Source organism: Phyllobates terribilis, unplaced genomic scaffold (genome assembly GCF_046119375.1).
Source record: "Phyllobates terribilis strain yellow unplaced genomic scaffold, ASM4611937v1 Scaffold_2__4_contigs__length_985480577, whole genome shotgun sequence".
Taxonomy (NCBI): domain Eukaryota; kingdom Metazoa; phylum Chordata; class Amphibia; order Anura; family Dendrobatidae; genus Phyllobates; species Phyllobates terribilis.
Genome location: NW_027362762.1, coordinates 735441172 through 735464998, shown reverse-complemented (window position 1 = coordinate 735464998; position 23827 = coordinate 735441172). Strand labels below are relative to the sequence as shown.

The 23827-nt window shown below is 46.0% G+C and overlaps 1 protein-coding gene across 1 annotated transcript in view; it reads left to right on the top strand.

Annotated features, from left to right (window-relative positions):
• TSHB (thyroid stimulating hormone subunit beta) overlaps nt 1–23827 on the top strand; it is a 208328-nt gene that overhangs the window by 154548 nt on the left and 29953 nt on the right. The window lies entirely within an intron of this gene.

Here is a 23827-nt window from a genome sequence, read left to right as displayed (position 1 = left end):
TCACATAAAGAAAAAACACAGGTATATATTTTTCAGAGCCCTAATCCCTGCTTATCGACTGTATTCTGCCACATTCCCTACTCCTGCAACTCTCTCTCCCTAGACTAAATGCAGAATTTATGTGATACAAACAGCAAAGCCAAGGATTTGAGCCCTGACAAGGGTTCTTACTATGAGGGTTCAGCTTCAGCACCAGTGTCAACAATACAGGACTTTGATTCGTTATTCTGTGCACACACACGCCTGGAAAAGCACTTTCTCTCAATACGAACTGTGACAGAGCTGTGAAGTTGACGCGCCCCTGGGCCTTCTGTGTCGTGCGGCATCGCGCACACGGGGGCTTACCCGGAGCCGGATCAGATGGGGGTAGTAGTCTCGTGGCGGTGACCCGGTCCGTGCCCAGGGAGTCAAACTAAGTGGCGGTCTATTAGCAGTAGATGTTGGATGACTACGCCACCCGTTGAATGCAGCTTTGGAGCTGCCGCTGCAGGGCAGACCGCTGAGGCCGGTGGAAGGATGGTGCAGCGGGGATGGTATAACCCCCAACGGGAGGGGTATGGCCTCAGGGCAGCAGGTGTAGATGATGGAGGTTGTGATGGTGCAGCAAGGAGAGTCAGAAACGTATGGTGCAGTTTCAGGGTTTTTACTCACAGATGGTACTTCAGTCACTTCGGCCGGGAGTGACCACCCGAGCCGTACTGCGTTCACCAGGTGCGGGACTCGGCTAACCCCCAGGCAGTTCCGGAGCGTGGTCCTGAGCTCCCCTCTCTCTCTCTTTCTGCTGGCCGTCCCCACCAGGGATCCACCTTTGTCCGGCTCCCTCGGGCCTCTTGGTGGTTAAACCTTCTCTGGCTTTCCTGACCCTACTCGTGGTGTGCCTTCCTGGTGGATATGGTGAGGGTCGTGGCAAAACTTGACCACGACCTCCGGTTCCTGGCTGAGGATCATTAGCCTCCACCAGTTTGGGTTCCGGTACCCGTTTCCGCCAACCCTTCATCCGGTAACTTGTGGGATCTCAGGGTTCCCTCTGGCTCTGTGTCTCTGGGCCTTTCTTCCTCCTCTCTCTCCACTGCAGGCTTGGCCCTGGAGCTGGGCCCAGCCGGAGCCACAGCTCCCTGTCAGCCCTCCTGGCTGAGCTCCTCGGCTCTGCTTCTCCTCAGGCTGACTGACTCCCTCGCTCTCCCTGTCCTTAGATGTTGCCCACCATATATACTCCCTCTATGTGTGAACCCAGGTGACTAGCACCCAATGGGCTCCTATCTCTATGCCCAGAGACCCTCCCCTATCTGCCCCTACACTACTGGGATGTTCCACCCCCCCTCCCACTCCAGCCAGGGACATACACTGTCGTACCTGCACATTCACCTAGTGGGAGTACCATTGATCTGTCCCCCGGAAATGGGATGAGTGTAGTGCATGCAGCTAGCTGAGCTCAGTCCCACACTCCATCCTTACCCGGGAGTGGAATACCACACCTCTGGCTCGAGGTGCACTACCCCTGTAGCAGCCGAGTCCTCGGGGTGCTACACAATGACATCAGTGTGCTGAGCCTGGCAGGAACCTGTCCTTTTGTAATCCCTGATGTCATACGGATAGCCAATCACAGTAATACCACTTCCAAGATGGCTACGGAATTACAGTGACTCGCAGGCAATCCCTGCATACTTATTGGCTGTGTAACATGCGCCAAACATGCAGGGCGGGGATTCGAGTTTGAAATCGAGCATCGCTTAATGCTCGCCAAGTAACAGGCACATCCGAGCACCCAGATACTCGAGTGATGTCCGAATATCTCCGAGCACATTCGCTCATCCCTAGTAAATATTTTTTCTTTACTGTTCAGTGATATAAAATTCTGAGACTCCTGTGGTGTCAATATGATCACTGCACCCTTAAATGAATTAATAGAAAGGTATAATTGTAAAATGGGGTCACTTATGGGGGGTTTCTGCTGTTCTGGCACCTCATAGACTCTGCCAATATGGCATGACACCCTCTAACCATTCCATCAAAATCTGAACTCCAATATGGTGCTTCTTCCCTTCTGAGCTTTGCACTGTGCCTCAAAAGTAGTTTTTGACCATATATAGGGTATTGGTGTACTAAGGAAAAATTGCACAACAAATTTTGGGGTTCATTTTTTCCTGCTGTCCTTGAGAAAATAATACAATTTGAAGCTAAAACATATTTGCGGGGAAATTTTTTTTTTCCATTTTCACAGTTCAACATTGTAAAATTCTGTGAAGCACCTGTGGGGGCACACATCAAGATACATTTCTTGAGGGCTGTAGGTTCCAAAATTCGGGCACTTGTGGGGGGTTTCCACTGTTTATGCACATCAGGGGCTCTCTAAACGTGACTTGACACCTGTAGACCATTCCATCAAAGTCTGCGTTCCAAAATGTCACTCCTTCCTATCCAAGTCTTGCCCTGCTCCTAAACAGTAGTTTTCCCCTCACATATGGGGTTTTGGTGTTCTCAGGAGAAATTGTACAACATTTTTGTGGGAAAAATTGTATTTTTTATTTTTACGGCTCAACGCTATAAACTTCTGTGAAGCACCTGGGGGTTCAAGGTGCTCATCACACACATCTAGATAAACTCCTTGAGGGGTCTAGTTTCCAAAATGCAGTCACTTGTGGGGGGTTTCCGCTGTTTGGGCTCTCCAAACGCAATATGGCGTCTGCTCTCTATTCCAGTCAATTTTGCATTCAAAAATCAAATGGTGCTCCTTCCCTTTGAGCCCTGCCATACGCCCAAAAAATAGTTTCCCTCTACATATTGGATATCTGTGTACTCAGGAGAAATTGCACAACAAGTTTTGGGGTCCATTTTCTCCTGTTACTGTTGTGAAAATAAAAAAATTGGGTCTAAAACCTTTGTGGGAAAAATGTGATTTTTTATTTTTACAGCTCAACATTATAAACTTCTGTGATTCAAGGTGCTCAATACACATCAAGATAAATTCCTTGAGGGGTATAGTTTCCAAAATGGGGTCACTTGTGGGGGGGGTTCCACTTTTTAGGGCCATCAGGAGCTCTCTAAACACAACAAGGCATTCGCTCTTGATTCCAGCCAATTTTGCATTGAAAAAGTCAAACGGTGCTCCTTCCCTTCCGAGCCCTGCCATGTACCCAAACAGTAGTTTTTCCCCACATTTGTGGTATCAGCTGTGAAGACACAGCATCAATCTGGCCACTGGTGCATGGATTAATTATTCTTAATTATTCCAGGCATACTTTTGTTTAGTAGTTCAAGGGACAAGAGTCATTGTTTCATGTGAATCTGTATGTTGACCTTTGTTGTATGTTAATTTGTGGAATGCCTGCTGATTACGCAATGCATCAGCCCACTGCGGTGTACTAGTCTGCAAAACTTGAAGGACAAATATGCAGGCTAATTGATCAATCGAACAATGAGGGATTACAATCCAATCTGGTGGGAGAATGCCCTGAATGAGGAAGTGGAATGTAAAAGGGGCCTGCCTCTGTCTCCAGTTAGACTCTACAGGACATCAGGCCAGGGACCACAGCTCCAGCTGGGGGAATACAGATCTGCTTCACTGAACATCACTGAACCCACCAATAGGTTTGGAGAACCCAGGTTGGGAAAATCAGGTCACCTGGCCACATACCTCATTGTGCTCGGTCAGCTTCCAGCTTCGAGCCAGTGGCAGAGTGAGACTCTGTTATTTGCACTATTTTGTGCACTTGCTGGGAATGTACTATATGTTGTTGATTGTTGGTGATCCAATAAAGTATTATGGCAGTGTGTTACCCTCACCCTGTGTTGTCGGAGTAGTATTCTGCCCACGGGAAAGGAGTACGGGGGTTTAGTGGAATGATCCCAGGCCTGTGCGGTCTTTGTAAAGACAGCCAGTCCAGTGCACGAGGACACCCTCTGATTCTTGTGTCTTCACACCGGCATACTCAGGAGAAATTGCACAACAAAGTTAGGGGTCCATTTTCCTCTGTTACCCTTGTGAAAATGAAATATATGGGGCTAAAGTAACATTTTTGTGAAAAAAAGTAAAATGTTTGTTTTTTCCTTCCACTTTAATGCCTGTTAAGCACCTGAAGGGTTAATAAACTTGTGAATGTGGTTTTGAGCACTTTGAGGCGTGCAGTTTTTAAATGGTGTCACTTTGTCACTCTCAAAGTCACTTCAAATGTGATGTGATCCCCAAAAAATGGTTTTGTATATTTTGTTGAAAAAATGAGAAATTAATGATCAACTCTTAACTAGTGTTGAGCGAGCATGCTCGACACTGCTCGTTACTCGCCCGAGCATCTCACTACTCGGGATGTTCGGCGAGCACCGAGCATTTCCGGGTTACTCGGGCAGGAGCTCGGGTCTCCGCCCTGCATGTTTGGCGCTCTTTACAGAGCCAATGAACATGCAGGGATTGCCAGCCAGTCACTGTAATGCCGCAGCCATGTTGTTTGTGGGCATTACAGTGATTGGCTGGCTGCACAGCGTCACCTCGAGTATTTAAAACCGGGCGCCGCCATCTTGGACACAGTCGCTCCGGATCAGACAGTGTAGAGAGGGTGCTGCTGAGTTAGGGAGAGATATATAGTGCGAAATAGGTAGTGTAGGGTCTCTAAAGCCTGCCAAATCAAACAAACAGTCCTTCTCAGGACTAATATCCATCCCAGATATCAGGCAGGCAGGCAGGCTGTATATCAGATGCAGTGGTTATACCAGCAAAAGCTGCATTACAGTCCTGTGTGCTCCTGTTGGTCAAATTGCTAGACTTATCCCCCAGTCTCAGGGGCCAGGATAAATCCTTTTTTTTTTCTTCTAAATCCTGTATTTTTTTTTTCTCAGTCAGACTGTACAAATACGCGTCTTATTAACCTTTTGGTATTCCCCCCCCCAAAAAAAATTGAGTGTGTCTGTGACTGTTCAGACACCAATATATCTGTTTAAAAGAGTCTGGTGTAGGCCAGAAAAATATAACTGTGGTTTTGCAGTTCCACGGGTCAAATCTCTGTATTATCCAGATTTTGGTATTTTTTTCCGTAAAGAAAACAGTAATAGTGTCTCCCTGATTGTTCAGACACAAATATATCTGTTTGAAAGATTCTGGTGTAGGCCAGAAAAATAGAACTGTGGTTTTGCAGTTCCACGGTTCAAATCTCTGTATTATCCAGCTTTTGGTATTTTTTCCGTAAAGAAAAACAGTAATAGTGTCTCCCTGATTGTTCAGACACAAATATATCTGTTTGAAATATTCTGGTGTAGGCCAGAAAAATATAACTGTGGTTTTGCAGTTCCACGGTTCAAATCTCTGTATTATCCAGCTTTTGGTATTTTTTCCGTAAAGAAAAACAGTAATAGTGTCTCCCTGATTGTTCAGACACAAATATATCAGTATGAAAGATTGTGGTGTAGGTCAGAAAAATATAACTGTGGTTTTGCAGTTCTACGGTTCAAATCTCTGTATTATCCAGCTTTTGGTATTTTTTCCGTAAAGAAAAACAGTAATAGTGTTTCCCTGATTGTTCAGACACAAATATATCTGTTTGAAAGATTCTGGTCTAGGTCAGAAAAATATAACTGTGGTTTTGCAGTTCCACTGGTCAAATCTCAGTATTATCCTGTTTTTGGCATTTTTTGCCATAAAAAAAAAACTTAATAGTGTCTCCCTGATTGTTCAGACACAAATATATCTGTTTGAAAGATTCTGGTGTAGGCCAGAAAAATATAACTGTGGTTTTTCAGTTCCATGGTTCAAATCTCTGTGTGATCCAGCTTTTAGTATTTTTTTCCGTAAAGAAAAACAGTAATAGTGTCTCCCTGATTGTTCAGACACAAATATATCTGTTTGAAATATTCTGGTGTAGGCCAGAAAAATATAACTGTGGTTTTGCAGTTCCACGGTTCAAATCTCTGTATTATCCAGCTTTTGGTATTTTTTCCGTAAAGAAAAACAGTAATAGTGTGTTGCTGACTGTTCAGCCCCAAATATATCTATTAAAAAAGTCTGGTACACGCCAGTAAATTAGAACTATGGTTTTGCAGTTCCATGGTTCAAATCTCTGTATTATCCAGCTTTTGGCCTGTTTTACGTAAAAAAAAAAAAATAGTGTCTCCCTGTCTGTTCAGTCACAAATATATCTGTTTAAAAGATTCTGTTGTAGGCCAGAGAAATAGAACTGTGTTTTTCCTCTTCCACGGTTCTAATCTCCTTTTTATTACCCTTTTTCCATTGATAGTGCGAGTGTAAGCTATTTTACTTAATTTACAATGGGCAAGGCGCGTGGCAAGGGACGTGGAACTGGACGTTCTGGTGATGGTGCGTGTAGAGGACAGGGCCCTGGCCGAGGTGAAAATGTGCCACAACCAACAGCCACATCTTATCGCTCCCACTTCTTGACCGAATTACTAGAGAACCACACTACAACACCAGTATTGCGAACTGATCAGTGTGAACAGGTTATTAATTGGATAGCAGATAATACTTCCAGTTACCTGGGCACCACCACCTCCGGTCTGTATTCCACATGGTCAACTCTCAGTAGCCGTGAGTCTCGACCGCATACTCTTCCTCACCCTGATGCTCCTTCCTCCCACCATGCCGAGTGTCGTCAGACAGCAACTGATCCCATACTTGGACACTCTAAAGAGCTGTTCACTGGTCCATTTCCATATTTATGCCCCTCGCCTGCTCCGCTTGAAGTGGTGGAAGAGGAAATCCCATGTAGTGATGCCCAAATATTTGAACAGCCACGGCCACAGGAAGTCGACACTGGCAATTTGTCACAAGAGGTGGACGATGACGAGACACAATTGCCACGAAGTGAGGAGGAGGATCGTGGTGCGCAAGTGGAAGAGGAGGAAGTGGTGGATGATCTAGTAACTGACCCAACGTGGCAGGAGGACATGCAGTGCGAGGCCAGCAGCACACAGGGGGAGGGAGGCAGAGTACCCCAACAGGCAGGAAGAAGCAGTGTGGTGGCCGCACACAGAAGGCGGGCAACAGTTCCCCGTAACACCAACACGAGGGACATTGCCAGTACAACCGGTAGGTCTTCCAGAGTCTGGAAATTTTTTAAAGACTCTGCTGATAACCCCAAAAAGGCCATTTGTACCACATGCCATGCCAGCATCAGCAGGGGTAACAAAACTAACAGCCTGACCACCACCAGCATGATCAGGCACATGGCAGCAAAGCACCTGACTTTGTGGGGCGAACCCCAGGGTCCACAACCAGTGTCAGCGGGTGTCACCACTGCTTCTTCAGCTGTTGTGTGTGTAATAGAACCCCCTGTTGTGCGTGCAAGGCAATCCCCTGTCCATACTGCATGCAAAGATGCCCGCTCCTCTCAGTCTTCACTTGTTATGGCAATTTCTCAAGAAACAGCATCAACGTCCACGTCCACGTCCCACCGCAGCGTTCAATTGTCCATATACCATAGCTTTGAATGAAAGCGCAAATTCGTAGCCAACGCCCCACAGGCCACAGTCCTAAATTTGCACATTTCACGACTGCTTGCATTGGAAATGCTGCCTTTTAGGCTGGTGGAGACGGAATCCTTCCCCAACCTTATGGCGGTGGCCGTCCCTCGGTACTCGGTCACCAGCCGACACTATTTTGCCCGGTGTGCCATCCCCGCACTACACAAGCACGTGTCCCAAAACATCTGCCGTGCCCTCAACAACGCAGTTACTGGGAGAGTCCACCTGACAACGGACACGTGGACAAGTGCTTGTGGCCAGGGACGGTACATCTCCCTGACGGCACACTGGGTAAACATAGTGGAAGCCGGGACCCAGTCGGACCTTGGGATGGAACACATCCTCCCCACACCGAGGATTGCGGGCCCTATGTCAGTCAGAGTTGCCCCCACAGTGTACAGCTCCTGCGCATCATCCTCCTCTTCCTCCTCATATTCAGCCTCCATCTCAGATATCACCACAACAGTTACAAGCTGGAAGCACTGCAGTACTGCCTCAGCCAAGCAGCTACAGGCTGTGCTGAAACTCATAAGCTTAGGTGATAAAACTCACACTGCTTGTGAGTTGTGGACAGCTGTGAAAAAGCAGGCAGATCTGTGGCTGAGACCGCTGAACCTACATCCAGGCATGGTCGTGTGTGACAATGGCGGTAACCTGGTGGCGGCTCTGAGGCGAGGCGAGATCACACACGTACCATGCCTGGCTTATGTGCTTAACCTCGTGGTTCAGCGGTTTCTTAAATTGTACCCCGAGTTGCCAGATCTGCTCGTCAAAGTACGCCGCCTGTCAGCCCATTTTCGCAAGTCGGCTACTGCTTCTGTCGGCCTTTCTGTATTGCAGCAGCGTTTGCATCTTCCGGCACACCGACTGGTGTGTGATGTCCCCACACGTTGGAACTCTGCCCTCTACATGTTGCAAAGGATTTGTGAGCAGAAGAGAGCAGTTGTGGAGTACCAGCTGCAACAAGGCTGTCGATATTCAGGTCAGACTCCACACATAAGACCTCGGGAGTGGACCTGGATGTCTGACATATGTACCATCCTGACAAACTTTGAGGAGTCCACCAAGATGGTGAGTGGCGATGATGCCATCATTAGCGTCAGCATTCCACTTGTCTGTCTTTTGCAACACTCTCTGCAGAGAATTAAAGAGGAGGCATTGCAGCCAGAGTATGATGAGATGGATCAATAAGCTGTAATGGGCGATTACACACAGCCAGCCTCATCTCATTCCAACGTGCATTGGGGGACAATGAGGGAGAGGAGGAGGAGGAGGAAGAACAGGAGCTGGTATCATGCGCTGTAGACGGTAGTACCTGTACAACTGTCATACAGTCGGTTCAGCGTGGGTGGCCTGAGGACAGGGGGGAGGAGGAGGAGGAGAGCATGGTCAGTCGTCATCTTGGTGAGGACACGGAAGTCTTGCCCGTTACCAGTCTGGCACGCATGGCTGACTTTATGTTACACTGCCTTTACCGTGACCCTCGCATTGTCAAAATGTTGGATGACAGTCATTACTGGTTGGTGACACTTTTAGACCCCCGCTACAAGGAAAACTTTCACTCTCTTATTCCTGAGGTGGAGAGGTCTACAAAAATGGGGCAGTACCAGAAGGCCCTTGCTGCAGAACTGTTAAAAAAATTCCCATCTGAATACGCTAGCGGCAGAGGTCACAGTTCGTTGACCAACCAAGGCGTATAGGCAAGAGAGAAGCAACTCCAATCCAGCAGAGGTAGGAGAACACTGTCAACGTTCTGGGACAGCTTTCTGAGACCCGCCCAGCTTACAGGCCCTGAGGCGCGGGGTACTCTCACAAGGAGTGGAAAGTTTCAAAAGATGGTGAGGGAGTACCTTGCCGACCATACCAGCATCCTCTGTGATTCCTCTGTGCCTTTTAATTATTGGGTATCCAAGCTGGACACTTGGAATGAACTCGCTCTGTACGCCTTGGAGGTCCTGTCCTGCCCTGCCGCTAGCGTGTTATCGGAGCGTGTTTTTAGTGCCGCTTGGGGAATTATAACTGATAAGCGCACTCGCCTGTCAACTGACAATTTTGACAAGCTGACCCTTATCAAAATGAACAAGGGCTGGATTGGGCCAGACTTCTCATCACCACCAAATGACAGCAGAGTAACATAAAGTCAAATCCACTGTGTTATTTCGGGAGGTGTATTCCCATGCACCGCTTCACACCCACACATGGGTATACGTTTCCTCATTTCGGCTGTATTTTACTCTTCTTTTTATCCTCAGCCTCCACCACCACTATACCACCAGGGTGACCGTGGTCCGTGTTGCCAGGATAGCAAGTTCCTCCGTCCTAATTTTTGGCACCTTTTGCTTGGAGGGCATAGGCAAAGACTATGGGAGACCCACTCCCCAATAATGGGAATAATGTTTTCAATATGCTGTACTGCATGGCTCTTGTAAGGGGCATGAAAACCGTCTTGTTAAGCTACGGCGACCTCCACCACTTTTCCCAGGGGCATTGATATTGTCTTTTTATTCCACTGCGACTTCCACGTCTCTTCCAAGGGGCATTAAAACTGTCTTGTTAAGCTACTGCGACCTCCACGTCTCTTAAAAGGGGCATTAAAACCATCTTGTTAAGCTACTGCGACCTCCACGTCTCTTCCAAGGGGCATTAAAACCATCTTGTTAAGCTACTGCGACCTCCACGTCTCTTCCAAGAGTCATTAAAACCGTCTTGTTAAGCAACTGCGACCTCCACCACTTTTCCAAGGGGCATTAAAACCGTCTTGTTAAGCTACTGCGACCTCCACCACTTTTCCCAGGGGCATTGATATTGTCTTTTTATTCCACTGCGACCTCCACCACTTTTCCAAGGGGCATTAAAACCATCTTGCTAAGCTACTGCGACCTCCATCACTTTTCCCAGGGGCATTGATATTGTCTTTTTATTCCACTGCGTCCTCCACATCTCTTCCAAGAGGCATTAAAACAGTCTTGTTATACTACTGCGACCTCCACCACTTTTCCAAGGGGCATTGATATTGTCTTTTTATTCCACTGCGACCTCCACGTCTCTTCCAAGGGGCATTAAAACTGTCTTGTTAAGCTATTGCGACCTCCATGTCTCTTTCAAGGGGCATTAAAACCGTCTTGTTAAGCTATTGCGACCTCCATGTCTCTTCCATGGGGCATTAAAACCATCTTGTTAAGCTACAGCGACCTCCACGTCTCTTCCAAGGGGCATTGATATTGTCTTTTTATTCCACTGCGACCTCCACATCTCTTCCAAGGGGCATTAAAACCATCTTGTTAAGCTCCTGCGACCTCCACCACTTTTCCAAGGGGTATTAAAACCATCTTGTTAAGCTACTGCTTCCTACACCACTTTTCCAAGGGGCATTAAAACCGTCTTGTTAAGCTACTGCGATCTCCACGTATCTTCCAAGGGGTCATTAACCCCTTTACAGCCTGTGCCGTATTACTACGCACAGGCTGTAATCCCCCGGTTCAGTGAGGGCTCCGGCGGTGAGCCCGCACTGAACCGAGCACATGTCAGCTGATTATTACAGCTGACATGTGCCCGCAACAGCCGTGGGTGGAATCGCGATCCACCCGCGGCTGTTAACATGTTAAATGCCGCTGTCAATCTCCGACAGCGGCATTTAACGCATGCTTCCGGGAAGCACGTCCTAAGCCCCGCCCATCGGCGACCGCCGTCACGTGATCGCGGGTCACCGATGGGCGGGCATGACAACCCAGCGTCTGCAGCAGACGCCTGCGGTTGTCATGAGCTGGTCGCTATGAGCGCCACCTAGTGGTCGGCGCTCATAGCACAGGACCACTTCTGCTGCATACAGGGGATCTGCTGATCCCCTGTATGTAGTAGAGGTGATTGGACAGTTGCTGCTTCTAGTCTCCTATGGAAACTATAGAAGCAAGCAAAAAGTGAAAAAAAAAAGTTTTAAAAATATAAAAAAAGTTAAAAAATATAAAAGTTTAAATCACCCCCCTTTCGCCCCATTCAAAATAAAATTATTAAAAAAAAAACCTACATAGACATATTTGGTATTGCCGCGTTCATAATCGCCCGATCTATAAGTATAAAAATAGAATTAATCCGATCGGTAAAGGGCGTTACGAGAAAAAAGTTCTAAATCCAGAATTACGTTTTTTGGTCGCCGCAAAATTTCAATAAAATGCAATAACTGCCGATCAAAACATCGGATCTACCCCAAAATGTTATCAATAAAAATGCCAGCCCGGCGTGCAAAAAATAAGCCCTCACCCAGCCCCAGATCCCGAAAAATGAAGACACTACAAGACTCGGAAAATGGCGCTATTTTATTTTTTTTTTACCAAATTTTGGATTTTTTTTTCACCACTGAAATAAAAAAGAACCTATACATGTTTGGTATCTACAAACTCGTAATGACCCGGAGAATAAGAGTGGCAGGTCGGTTTTAGCATTCAGTGAACGTGGTAAAAAAGAAAAAAAAAAGCAACTGTGGTATTGCACAGTTTGTGGTATTGTGGTTTTATGGTAAAACTAGTAATGGCGTTAAAAAGTACAACTCGTCCCGCAAAAAATAAGCCCTTACATGGCCATATTGACCAAAAAATAAAAGCGCTATGGCTCTGGGAACAAGGGGAGCAAAAAAGGAAAATGCAAAAGCGACAAATCCCAAGGTTGCGAAGGGGTTAAAAACGTCTTGTTAAGCTAATGCGACCTCCACCACTTTTCCAAGGGGCATTAAAACCGTCTTGTTAAGCTACTGCGACCTCCACCACTTTTCCCAGGGGCATTGATATTGTCTTTTTATTCCAGTGCGACCTCCACCATTCTTCCAATGGGCATTGCATTTCCTCCTAATTTTAGTCAGCTTTTGCTTTTCAATGCATAGGCGAACACTAAGGGAGACCCACTCCCCAATAATGGGTAGAAGGTTTTTAATATGCTGTAATCCACGTCTGTTTCAAGGGGCATTGCAGTTCCTCATAATTTTTGGAAAGCCTTCCATTCACTGCTTAGGCCAACAGTGCACGGGAGACCCAGTTGCTATAAATCGAAAAAATGGTTTAGTTAAGGCCCTCTGACCTACATGTCACTTCCAAGGGGCATTGGAGTGCCTCAAAATTTTTGGTAGGCATTGCACTCACTGCATGCCCTATAACTGTGTAGCCGAACTGCTCCTTTTGGTACAGAAACATATCCTACAAGACATGTGTCGTTGACTGGCCTGATATTGATGTGAATGGTCCCTGTTCCTCCTGCTCTTTCTCCTTTGCCACCACCCCATCCATCATTCATCACCTGAAGCTTTGTTTAAACGGGAGTCATAGAACTGGGATAGTAGCAGGAAAACATCCAGCAATCCTCGGAGGAGGTAGGATATGCGCCAAAACGCTGACCACCTCAGGCCTAGCCGCTACTACATACATGCGCTTGCATTCCAAGAAAACAAAGCAGACGCTAACTTCTATCATCATCATCATGCTCCTCACCTTGGAACTCTCAACTCCCCTGATGGAGAAGCCAGGGCCCACCGGAGGAGTCTGGTTCTCTGGTGGGCTCGTCCAATGCTGCCCTAAAGCAGGCCAGGCTAAGAAAAGTGTGGGGGAACTTCCAAGGTGAAATATGGGAAGCTGGGGACAGTTTATGGACACCCGGGCGCCCCCAGGTGGCTGGGGACCATGTGTGGACACCCGGCCGCGGGGCGGCTGAGGACCGAGTATGGACACCCAACCGCCCCCTGGCGGCTGGGGACCGAGCGTGGACACCCGGCCACCGGGCTGCTGGGGACTGAGTATGGATACCTCGCTGCCGAAGCAGCCAGCTTCGGCCTCCTCCAAACTAAAAGGCCCCATTTCAAGTGCAAGCTAGCAGTATGATATTGCAGCCTGGTGGTGGGTGGGTGGCAGGCTGCATACTTGCACTTGCATTGCAAGGAATGGGGGAGGTACAATTGAACACTGCCCTGGGACAAGGACTTGCACGGGGATAGTTGCAAGTCTGCATCTTCTGATGCGGAAAGGATCACTTCTGATGGGCACACTTTTAGGCAGTGACCTGGGTGTCAGAGATGCTTCCAGGGGTCTTCCCCATGCTGTTCCCATGTGTTTTCAGCACTGTATGCATGTGTCACACAGCAGATGGCCAGATAAGATTGTAAAATGTTAAAATGACATTTCCTGGTGAATGCATTTGTCACGGTTGAAAGCAATACAAAAGTGCAAAAACGTGTGAACATAGCCCAAGGTGTGGAGGAGTATTTTTGTTTTTGGTTATTTATTTTACCTTATACACAAGTCTTTACCCTGGAAAGGAAGTTCCTTAACATATTTCACAGGAAAACCGTTTCAGTTTCGTTTTTGAATGTTTTATTGTGAGCCCGTAAAAGTGGCTTAATACCTCTGACCACGTTGTTGACAGCAGTGACCTGGGGGTCAGAAATGCTTCCTAGGGCGATGCCCATGCTGTCCCATGCTGTCTCCATGTCTTTTGAGCACTGTCACTATCGTTTTGGGCACTTTTTAGGCTTTCTACAGACTGCCAGGGGTGCCGCCGCAAAAATGCTTGGGTCTCCCATAGACTAACATTGGGCTCGTTGCTCGGGTCGAGCACCCGAGTATCACGGTGAGCTCGGCCCGAGCTTCGAGCACCCGAGCATTTTAGTGCTCACTCAACACTACTCTTAACCCTTCTAACTTCCTAACAAAAAAATTATGTTTCAAAAATGATGCAGATGTAAAGTAGACATGTGATAAATGTTATTCATTAACTATTTTGTGTGACATAACTCTTTGGATTAAGGGCACAAAATATATACACAATATCAGAGTTGTAAAATTTGGCCTGGTCATGAAGGTGAAAACAGGCTGGGGGGTAAAGGTGTTAAAGATGTGCAAGCTGCTCATGCTGTAGGCACTTATGCAACACAATATCATCAGAGATACCATCAGAGATGCAGGCTTTCTAACAATGCGCTGATAATAAGTTGCACCCGGTGTCCATGCTTTCCATAAAGAATTTCCAATTTTGAGTCATGTGACCACAGAAGAGTTTTCTATTTTGCCTCAGTCCATTTTAAATGAGCTATGGCCCAGAGAAAACGGCAGCATTTCTGGACTGTGATGACATATGACTTATTTTTTGCATGATAGAGCTTTAACTTGCATTTGTGGAATGTGGAAAGAAATGTGTTCACAGGTAATGATTTCTGGAAATATTCCTAAGCTCATGCAGTGATTTGCATGACCGAATATGTCCCTTATTCACATAAAATTACGTAGAATGTCAAATTTTTTTTGATGATATTATGTACTGTAGATGGTGTTATTGTGGCGCCCCTGAGGGTTCGCCATAGGGGTACTGCACCTCAGAACGAGGTGTGGTATCTCCTCTCACAGGTAAGGATGGAGTACTACACAGGACCCCAACCACACACTCAACACTACACCACTCCAGTTCTGAAGGGGGCCTAAAGCACCATAGTGCTGCCCCAGGCCTGAATGGAGGAGTTGGGGGTAACCAAAGTTAGGGGGATCCACATAGTGAGTGAGGGTGGAGGAAGCATTTACCTAAGCACTTTATTAGAATTCTATATAACTGGAGGCCATTTTTATAACAAGGTCTTTGGTCGTGAGTCTTCGGGACGGCAAGTCGGCACAAGGCTGCAGCCGGCTGAGGGTCCACGGTTCCCAGTCTCAGGCCTCGAGATGGGGGGTCGGGGCAGAGTTATAACCGGCTCTGTCCCCGGTCAGGGTCCAAGCAAGAAGGCCCAGGAGGGGAGCAGAGGAGATCTCAGGGGGTGCGGACAGAGCGGAGTCGCCACCTGCATACCTTATTCTGGCCCAGCCAGAGAGACCCTGCCGCAAGAGGGGGTACCGGTCCCCGATTATCTGACTTTGCACTTTATGTCTCTGTCAGAAAAGTCCGGAGGCTTATGTGGATCCCAGGGGGATAAGGATGGAGCAGAGTCGCCACCTGTATGCCCTAATCTGAGTTCATCCAGAGGGACCCGGCCTTACGCCACGTTCTCACCACAAGTCACCAAGAAGGGCACCCAGTCGGTCTGGGAACTACACGTTACCCACAAGGGACATCGCAGTACCTGTACGGGACTCAGTGGGGGACACAAGGCGGGAGAAGTTGAACAAGAGAGGAACACACTAGAGCGGGGGTCCTGACAAGTGCTCCTGAACTATCTGGAGAGTGCTGAACCCCACCCTGGCGGCTGCAGCTCGCCGTGTGACAGCAGAGAGAAGCTCTGAGCTGAGCAAACACCAAAGTGAGTAAAGACTTGGATGACTTCAACTACTGCCTCTGTCTGTTCTTTCTTCCGCGGCTCTGCACCCGCCAGCGCTCTACTCTACACCCTCTCTACACTGCCCTGAGGCCCCGCTCCACCTGTATTGAGTCGTACCAACTAAGCTGCCTAAACACCGGCCTCAGAGGACTGTTGCAGCGCTGGTGATCCTCACCAGACACCACGGGTGGCGTCACGAACATTCCCCTATCCCATATAACTTCCCCCTTCTTTTAAGAGTGACACAAGGGTACAGGCCCGGGAGCCGGCCACCGCGACATCCCCCGAGATCAGGCAACAACAAGGCCCGGGCGCCGAGTCGTCCCCATCCCCTGGGCGCGTCATTATCTTCAAAGTCTTTGCAATTTTATGTTGAGGAACATTTTTCTGAAATTTTTCCAGAATTTTTAAATGGAATTTAAGCCATATCCTTATATAATAAATGGCTTTAAAAGGCCTTTAGTGGCTAAAATGTCTCATTTATTTTTATCTTTTGTATGCTGTGATCAATAAGGTAATCCATTTAGAGGAGAATGTCTGGTGCTTTGAATATTTGGAATTTTCAACAATTTGGCAATACTGTGCGGGTCTGACCAAGATAGCACAGACCAAGGGATTGTGTCATTTTGAACTGAAAGATAATGGTCTAAACCCCGCTCTTGAATTAAATAACACCCCACAGAGTGCCTTTGAATACACAAGATAACATAAAAGATAGTGGAGTGTGATATATTTACATATTCCAATGGCAAATGCTTTCTGGATACAAAACATCAGAATATATACAGAAGTAAATTAGTTTAGAAAATTCTTTAATGTGATAACATCTCAAATAGTATCCCTTCATCAGAATAGATTTTTTTTTGTCTTTGGATCTGGTAAAGGGCACCATTTTCCCTACTGTTCCTCTAGAACACAAAAAATAGTATAACCTTTGCCCCCGAAATGAAAAAACATTCGCCAGACTGTGCCCCTGAATAAGGAAACATGCCCCACTCTATGTCCTTAAAAAAATAAAATGTCCCATGCTTCGCCCCTAAGTAATCAAAATGTTCAACACTGTGCCCAATGAAATAAAAAAAATACAACAGAGCAGTAAAGAAGATTCACCTGCCTATGTTTCAAACTGCTACCTTGGCTTCTTCTGGCCAGACTATTGCAGACAGGTGCAATGATATAATCATGTCACCTGCAAAACAGAGAAGGATGCAGATGGGGATATAGCTTACGTAAACCCTGCAGCATTTCTAAATTCATTACAACTGAAGTTAGGAAAGGAAGATCAGGCTAACTTGATACTTACAATTATCTCTGGTTCTACAAATTGCCTGTTATTTTAACAATCAGTTTCGGAAAACCAGGAGAACCAACTGTATCCTATCCTAGAGCAAGGGCTGCAAAGGGGCAATTTTAGCCATGAATCTTGCCTGCTGCATATGCCAAAATTAAATAAAACTGGTACTGCCACTGAAAAGGAACTGAAGATATTGATGGATAGTAAATAGTGATGAGCGAGCTCTAAAATGAATGGGGACTCGTTGCTCGGGTCGAGTAAATCGGAATGCTCGAGTGCTCGACCAGAGTAATGAACCCAATTTAAGTCTATGGGAAACTCGAGCATTTTTCCATCGCCCCACCCCCACCCCCGGGAGGTCTGCATGGGGCTTAGAAATTTCCCAAATCGATGGGAACAGTGCTCAAATGACATGGAAACAGCATGGGGAAGACCCCTGGAAGCATCAGACTCCCAGGTCACTGCTGTGAACAATGTTGTCAGAGCATTACGCCACTTTTACAAGCTCACAGTAAAACATACAAAAACGACACCAAAATGGATTTTTCTGGGAAAAAAATGTTAAGGAACATCTTTATCAGGGTAATGACTTGTATATAAGGCAAAATAAATAAACCAAAAAAATGATCCCCCACACCTTTGGCTATGTTCACACATAGCGTTTTTTATGCATTTTTGCACTTTTGCATTGCTTTCAAAGGTGAAAAATACATTCATTTTAACATTTTACTACCTTATCTGGCCATGTGGTGTGTAAGACATGATCATACACATCCATACAGTGCTGAAAAGACATTGGAACAGCATGGGCATCTCTGACTCCCAGGGCACTGTCAAAAACTGGGGTCCTGAGACGTGATCCTATATTACTGCGGTAATAATACAGACATTTTTGGCAACGTGACAAATATTAAACTCCATTTAAAATGATGTGTGGCAAGGGACTTGGAAGTGGATGTTATGGTGATGGTGATAGTGCACGCAGAGGCAGAGGCCATGGGCAAGATGACTGTGGAAATTTGCATGTTCTCTTCATGCAGTCATCTTTATAAATCTCATTGGAACGGCACCAAACAAAAGTTCCAGCATCATCACCTTGCCCAATGCAGATTCGCGATTCATCACTGAATATGACTTTCATCCAGTCATCCACAGTCCACGATTGCTTTACCTTAGCCGATTGTAACCTTGTTTTTTTCTGTTTAGGTGTTAATGATGGCTTATTTTTAGCTTTTCTGTATGTAAATCCCATTTCCTTTAGGCAGTTTCTTACAGTTCGGTCACAGACATTGACTCCAGTTTCCTCCCATTCGTTCCTCATTTGTTTTGTTGTGCATTTCCTGTTTTGGAGACATATTGCTTTAAGTTTCCGGTCTTGACGCTTTGATGTCTTCCTTGGTCTACCAGTATGTTGGCCTTTAACAACCTTCCCATGCTGTTTGTATTTGCTCCAGATTTTAGACACAGCTGACTGTGAACAACCAACATCTTTTGCAACATTGCGTGATGATTTACCTTCTTTTAAGAGTTTGATAATCCTCTCCTTTGTTTCAATTGATATCTCTCATGTTGGAGCCATGATTCATGTCAGTCCACTTGATGCAACAGCTCTCCAAGGTGTGATCACTCCTATTTAGATGCAGACTAATGAGCAGATCTAATTTGATGCAGGTGTTAGTTTTGGAAATGAAAATATACAGGGTGATTTCATAATTTTTTCCTCAGAATTGAGTGATTCCATAATTTTTTCCCTCTGCTTGGTCTGAAAAAAATTACTCTTACTGAGTACCACATTTTTAATCTTGATTTCTTTTAGTGTTTCTTAAAGCCCTAAAGTTGCCATTTGAAATGACTTTAGTTTTGTGCCATGTCTTTGATCTGCTTTTTTTCAACAACATTAAACAACTGAATGAACATTCTCCGAGCCCGGTGATTCCATAATTTTTGCCAGGGGATGTATTATTGGGACTTTTTTGGACCAATGGAATCAGGGGGGAGGATGTATTTAAACAGGACTAGTGGAAGGCTTGAGTTACCTACCCTAGTTCTGACTATCAAAATGGACTGGTCATCAGTATGCATCTATATATCATATATCTATACCCTGGACATTCCTTCTGTATCAGCCTCCTGAGTAACCGTACATTTGGGGAAACGCGTTGAGGCACTGGGACATTAATTAGAGACCGGAGACATGAGGACATGATTTTGAGGCTTTAGTCTTCTATCTTCTATCTGGGACCACTTTTTATCTCTGGTCATGATAAGTCCTCCATTGGAGACAATGGGACACTGATAAAAGGCTGAAACCTTCGTTATACATCCTGGACCATCTCCTTATGGGCAAGATAAGTCATCTATTTACATTACTCTCATAGTTTTTTCGCTGTGTTTACAATATATGCCTTAGATTGCATCGGATTGTGGTGCAATTAGGAATTAATTCTAGCGTGAGCCAGGATATTTAGGGATAACTGGCGTGGAGCGGGGGCGCCAAAATCGCCAACTTTAATTAGGGTGCCAACCTCCGCAGATAGGCAGGAATCAGCATATACAGTAGGTAATAATTTAGGGCCTGGTCAGTGGTATATTCAGTGTAGAGGTCTATGGAAGAGTGATCCTACTTGTTTGTTTTAATTATGCACTACAATCACTTTGTTCACTGGGTTGCACTTATCCTGCACTTATCCTTGTGAGGTACTGGAAGACTCGCTATATGATTCTATTTAATCCTTTATACATGTATAAAGGAAGGGATTACTTGATTATGATAAATGGTACACTAGTTGTGTGAGATACCCCCTTTTTTTGCCAATAGTGCTCTGTGGGATAAAACAAGAGCACAGTACCTCTAGAGTGTTATTTTCATAATAATATGTATGTTGGTCCGCTTTTTAAAGAGATTTTTCTGGTTAAAGGTTTTCTATTCTGAGGTTACATGTTAGCCACATTTTTTCCTCAGAACAGTTGTATTATATAATATAAAAATTACAAGTTTGCACACTTACCATGCCTGTCCATGTGCTCAGTTTAGTGGTTCAGCGGTTTCTCAAAACCTACCCGGATCTGCCACAGCGGCTTGTGAAAGTATGCCGCGTGTGTGCCCATTTCAGAAAGTCAGCTGCAGCTTCCGCCGTCCTGGCAGGGCTTTAGCAGCTTCCAGCTTACTGATTGGTGTGCGATGTGACCACACATTGGAAATCAACGTTGCAGATGTTTGGAATGATTTTGAGCACCAGAGAGCAGTTGTTGAGTACCAGCTTCAACACGCCCATCGGCATTCAGGTCAGCCTCCGCACATAAGAGTTGATGAGTGGGCAAGGATGTCTGACATCTGTGCCGTCCTCCAAAACTTTGAGGACTCCACCAATATAGTGAGCGGCGATGCCACCATAATTAGCATCACCAACCCACTTCTCTGTCTACTGAAACGCTCGCTGCTCACAATTAAAGAGGAGGTATTGCAGGTGGAGCAAGGAACTGTACAGGGTGATGCTACTCAGCTCAGCCTCATCTCATCTCAACGCGGATTGGGTGATAATGAGGAGGAGGAGGAAGAGAACATGGACAGTCGTCCTCTTGGTGAGAACAGGGAATTCTTGGCTGTTGGCAGTCTGGCACACATGGCCGACTTTATGTTCCACTGCCTTTAACGTGACCATCGCGTTGTACGCATTTTGGGCATTACAGAAAACTGGAACGGCACAAGAGCCATCTTGGAGATGGAGGTGGGAGGTTCTGATTAAGGAGGATGTCAGTCTTAGATCAGTTGTAGAATGGAGGGCACGGGAGGGGTGATGATACACAGAAATGAGGGATGAGATATAGGGCGGTGGAGAACTGTGGACAGCTTGTTGGGTGAGAGAGATGAGTTTGTATTGTATTCTGTAGCGATTAATTGTTTAACCTAACCAGTGCAATGACTGGCACAGGGTAGAGGCATCAGTGAAGCGGCTTGATAGAAATACGACCCTGGACAGTTTGTTTAGAGGGAGATCGATTAGAAGAGAATTGCAGTAGTGAATAAGAACGACACTAATAGTTTTTGCAGTATCAAAGGTGAGAAAAGGTCGATGTTTTTAAGGTGCAGGTGACATGAGTGAGTGAGTGATTTTCCACGTTGAATAAAGGAAAGTTGTGTGTCAAATATGACTCCAAGACAGCAGGTGTGTTGAGTGGGAGTTATGGTAGCACCACCTAAAGAAAATTGCAAAGTCAGGCATAGGTAGGTTAGTAAAAGCCAGACATAGGTAGGTCAGTAAAAGTCAGGTAAAGGTAGGTTAGTAACAGTCAGATATAGGTAGGTTAGTAAAAGTCAGGTATAGGTAGGTTAGTAGAGGGAGGAAACCGAAGGAGTTCATTTTTGGAGATATTAAGTTCAGGCTCTTGTTGAAGAATTATAACAAAAAAAAAATTCCCATCTGACAACGCTGGCAGCAGAGGTCACAGACAGTTCATTAGACAACCAAGTAGTATAAGCAAGGGAGACACAAACCAGATGTGGCAGAGGCAGCGGAATGCTGTCAAAGGTCTGGGACATTTTACTCAGACCCTCCCAGTGCCCAGGCCCTGATACATGGGGTACTCTGATAAGGAGGGAAAAGTTTTAGAAGATGCTGAAGGACTACCTTGGTGATCATACCAGCGTCCTCCTTTTTTTCTCTCTGTGTATAACAACTGTTGGGTATCCAAGCTGGACATGTGGCATGAACTGTCTCTCTACGCCTTGGAGGTCCTGGCCGCTAGCATTTTGTCAGATTGTTTTTAGTGCCGCTGGGGGCATTATGACTGATATAACTGATAGGCGCATCTGCCTGTCAACTGAAAATGCTGACAGGCTGACTTATCAAAATGAACCAGGGCTGAATGGGGCCAGACTTCTCAACACCACCAGATGATAGCATTGAACATAAGCTCAAATCCCGTGGTTATTTTTTTGAGGGTCTATTCCCATGCATCTCTTCATACCCAGACATGGGTATACGCTTCAGGAATTGTTTTATTTTATGTCGCCCTCCTCCTTCTCCTCATCCTCCATCACCATATCACCAGGGTGACCATCATGCCATGCCCACATAATATTTTTAAGGGTGTTTCTGATTAGAGAGAAGTAAATATTTCAATATTTGTTTCGGATTACGATCGCCGTTTTTGCAATATTCTCCGATGTATTTGTCGAAAATTTTCCGAACATTGCCAAACGCCATTGGATTTAATGGGAGCCAAAACCAAACGCATACACAACACCTTCAAACGGGACCAAAACCTGCCAAAACACATCAATTTAGAGGCAAACCCCAGGAAAATGCCATCAATTGAACCACTGTACAAGTAGTATAATTATTATTATTTAATATAATAGTGCCATTTATTCCATGCCGCTTTACATGTCACATGTTACAGGTCACCGACTGGTACAAGAGGAGAGAGGGCCCTGCCCATGAGGGTGCACAAACAGTCTATAAGGGATGGGTGAGGATATAGTAGGTGAGGGTACAGCTGGTCGTGCAGCAGTATGGTGGAGCAAGGGTTACTGCAGGTTGTAGGCTTGTCGGAAGAGGAGGGTCTTCAGCTTCCTTTTTAAGGTTTCAACAGTAAGCAAGAGTCTGATATGTTGGGGTAGAGAGTTCCAGAGTAGGGGGGATGCACGGAGAAATTTTGTATGAGATTGTGGAAAGAGGACATAAGACGGGAGTAGAGAAGGAGATCTTGTGAGGATTCGAGGTTGCATGCAGATATGTACCAGGAGACTAGGTCATGGATATATGAAGGAGACAGGTTGTGGATGGCTTTGCATGTCATGGTTAGGGTTTTGAACTGGAGTCTCTGGGCAATGGGGAGCCAGTGAAGGGATCTTATAGATTGCAATGCTATAGATTGCTGGAGGCAGTCCACAGTAAAAAAAAAAGCCACCATAGAGTGTCCGGGAATCTTCCCACAGACTTTTCTTAGCCAGGGCTGCTTCTCTGCAGGGTTGGACGGGCCCACCAGAGAACCGGAGACTCCTCAGGTGGGCCCTGGTTTCTCCTTCAAGAGAGTTCATAGTGCAAACCTTGCCGGTCGTGATGATGATAGAGGTCACCATCTCCTTAACTTGCTGCTGGAACTTTTCTGTGGGAATCAGCTTGGCTCCTACCAGCTTGGAATATTTCCAGTGAACTATGGCATGACACCATGGTATTAGCAGTGCCCCCAATACCAGTAGCGAAGCCATCTACAATTTCCTTCTGAGGAATTTTATTTTGTAGACTGAGTGGCTGCCCAAATACATTAGTTTCTCACAAAGGAGTTGAAGATACTGAGTGGCAGTAGGTGCAAGTTTCTCCAGCATGTTAGATATCAGAGGGATAACAGAGAGGGCAGCACAATGGCTGACTGGTTAGTACTGAAGCCTTGCAGCATTGGGTTCAAATCTCAAGGATAACATCTGCAAGGATTTTGTATGTTTTCCCCGTGTTTAAATGGGTTTCCCCCTTCTTCTCGGCAGGGTTGGACGGACCCACCAGAGAACCGGAGAATCCTCCCGTGGGCCATGGCTTCTCCTTCAGGAGAGTTCATAGTGCAAACTTTGCAGCTGCTATGGGGCTCTTGAGCGGGGGAGAAAGGTGGGCCCACAATTCTTCAGTCTGATACTGCTTCTCGGTGAGAATTGTATTGCACTACAGCCATATTCTTTAGGTCGGTGAAAGGATTTGCATAGAGGGAAACTGTATCTACTCCAACTGTCATTTCTCCCAGGAAGACCTCTAATGCAGCTTGTTGCATAAGCAATGGCAGCCCGTCCAACATCA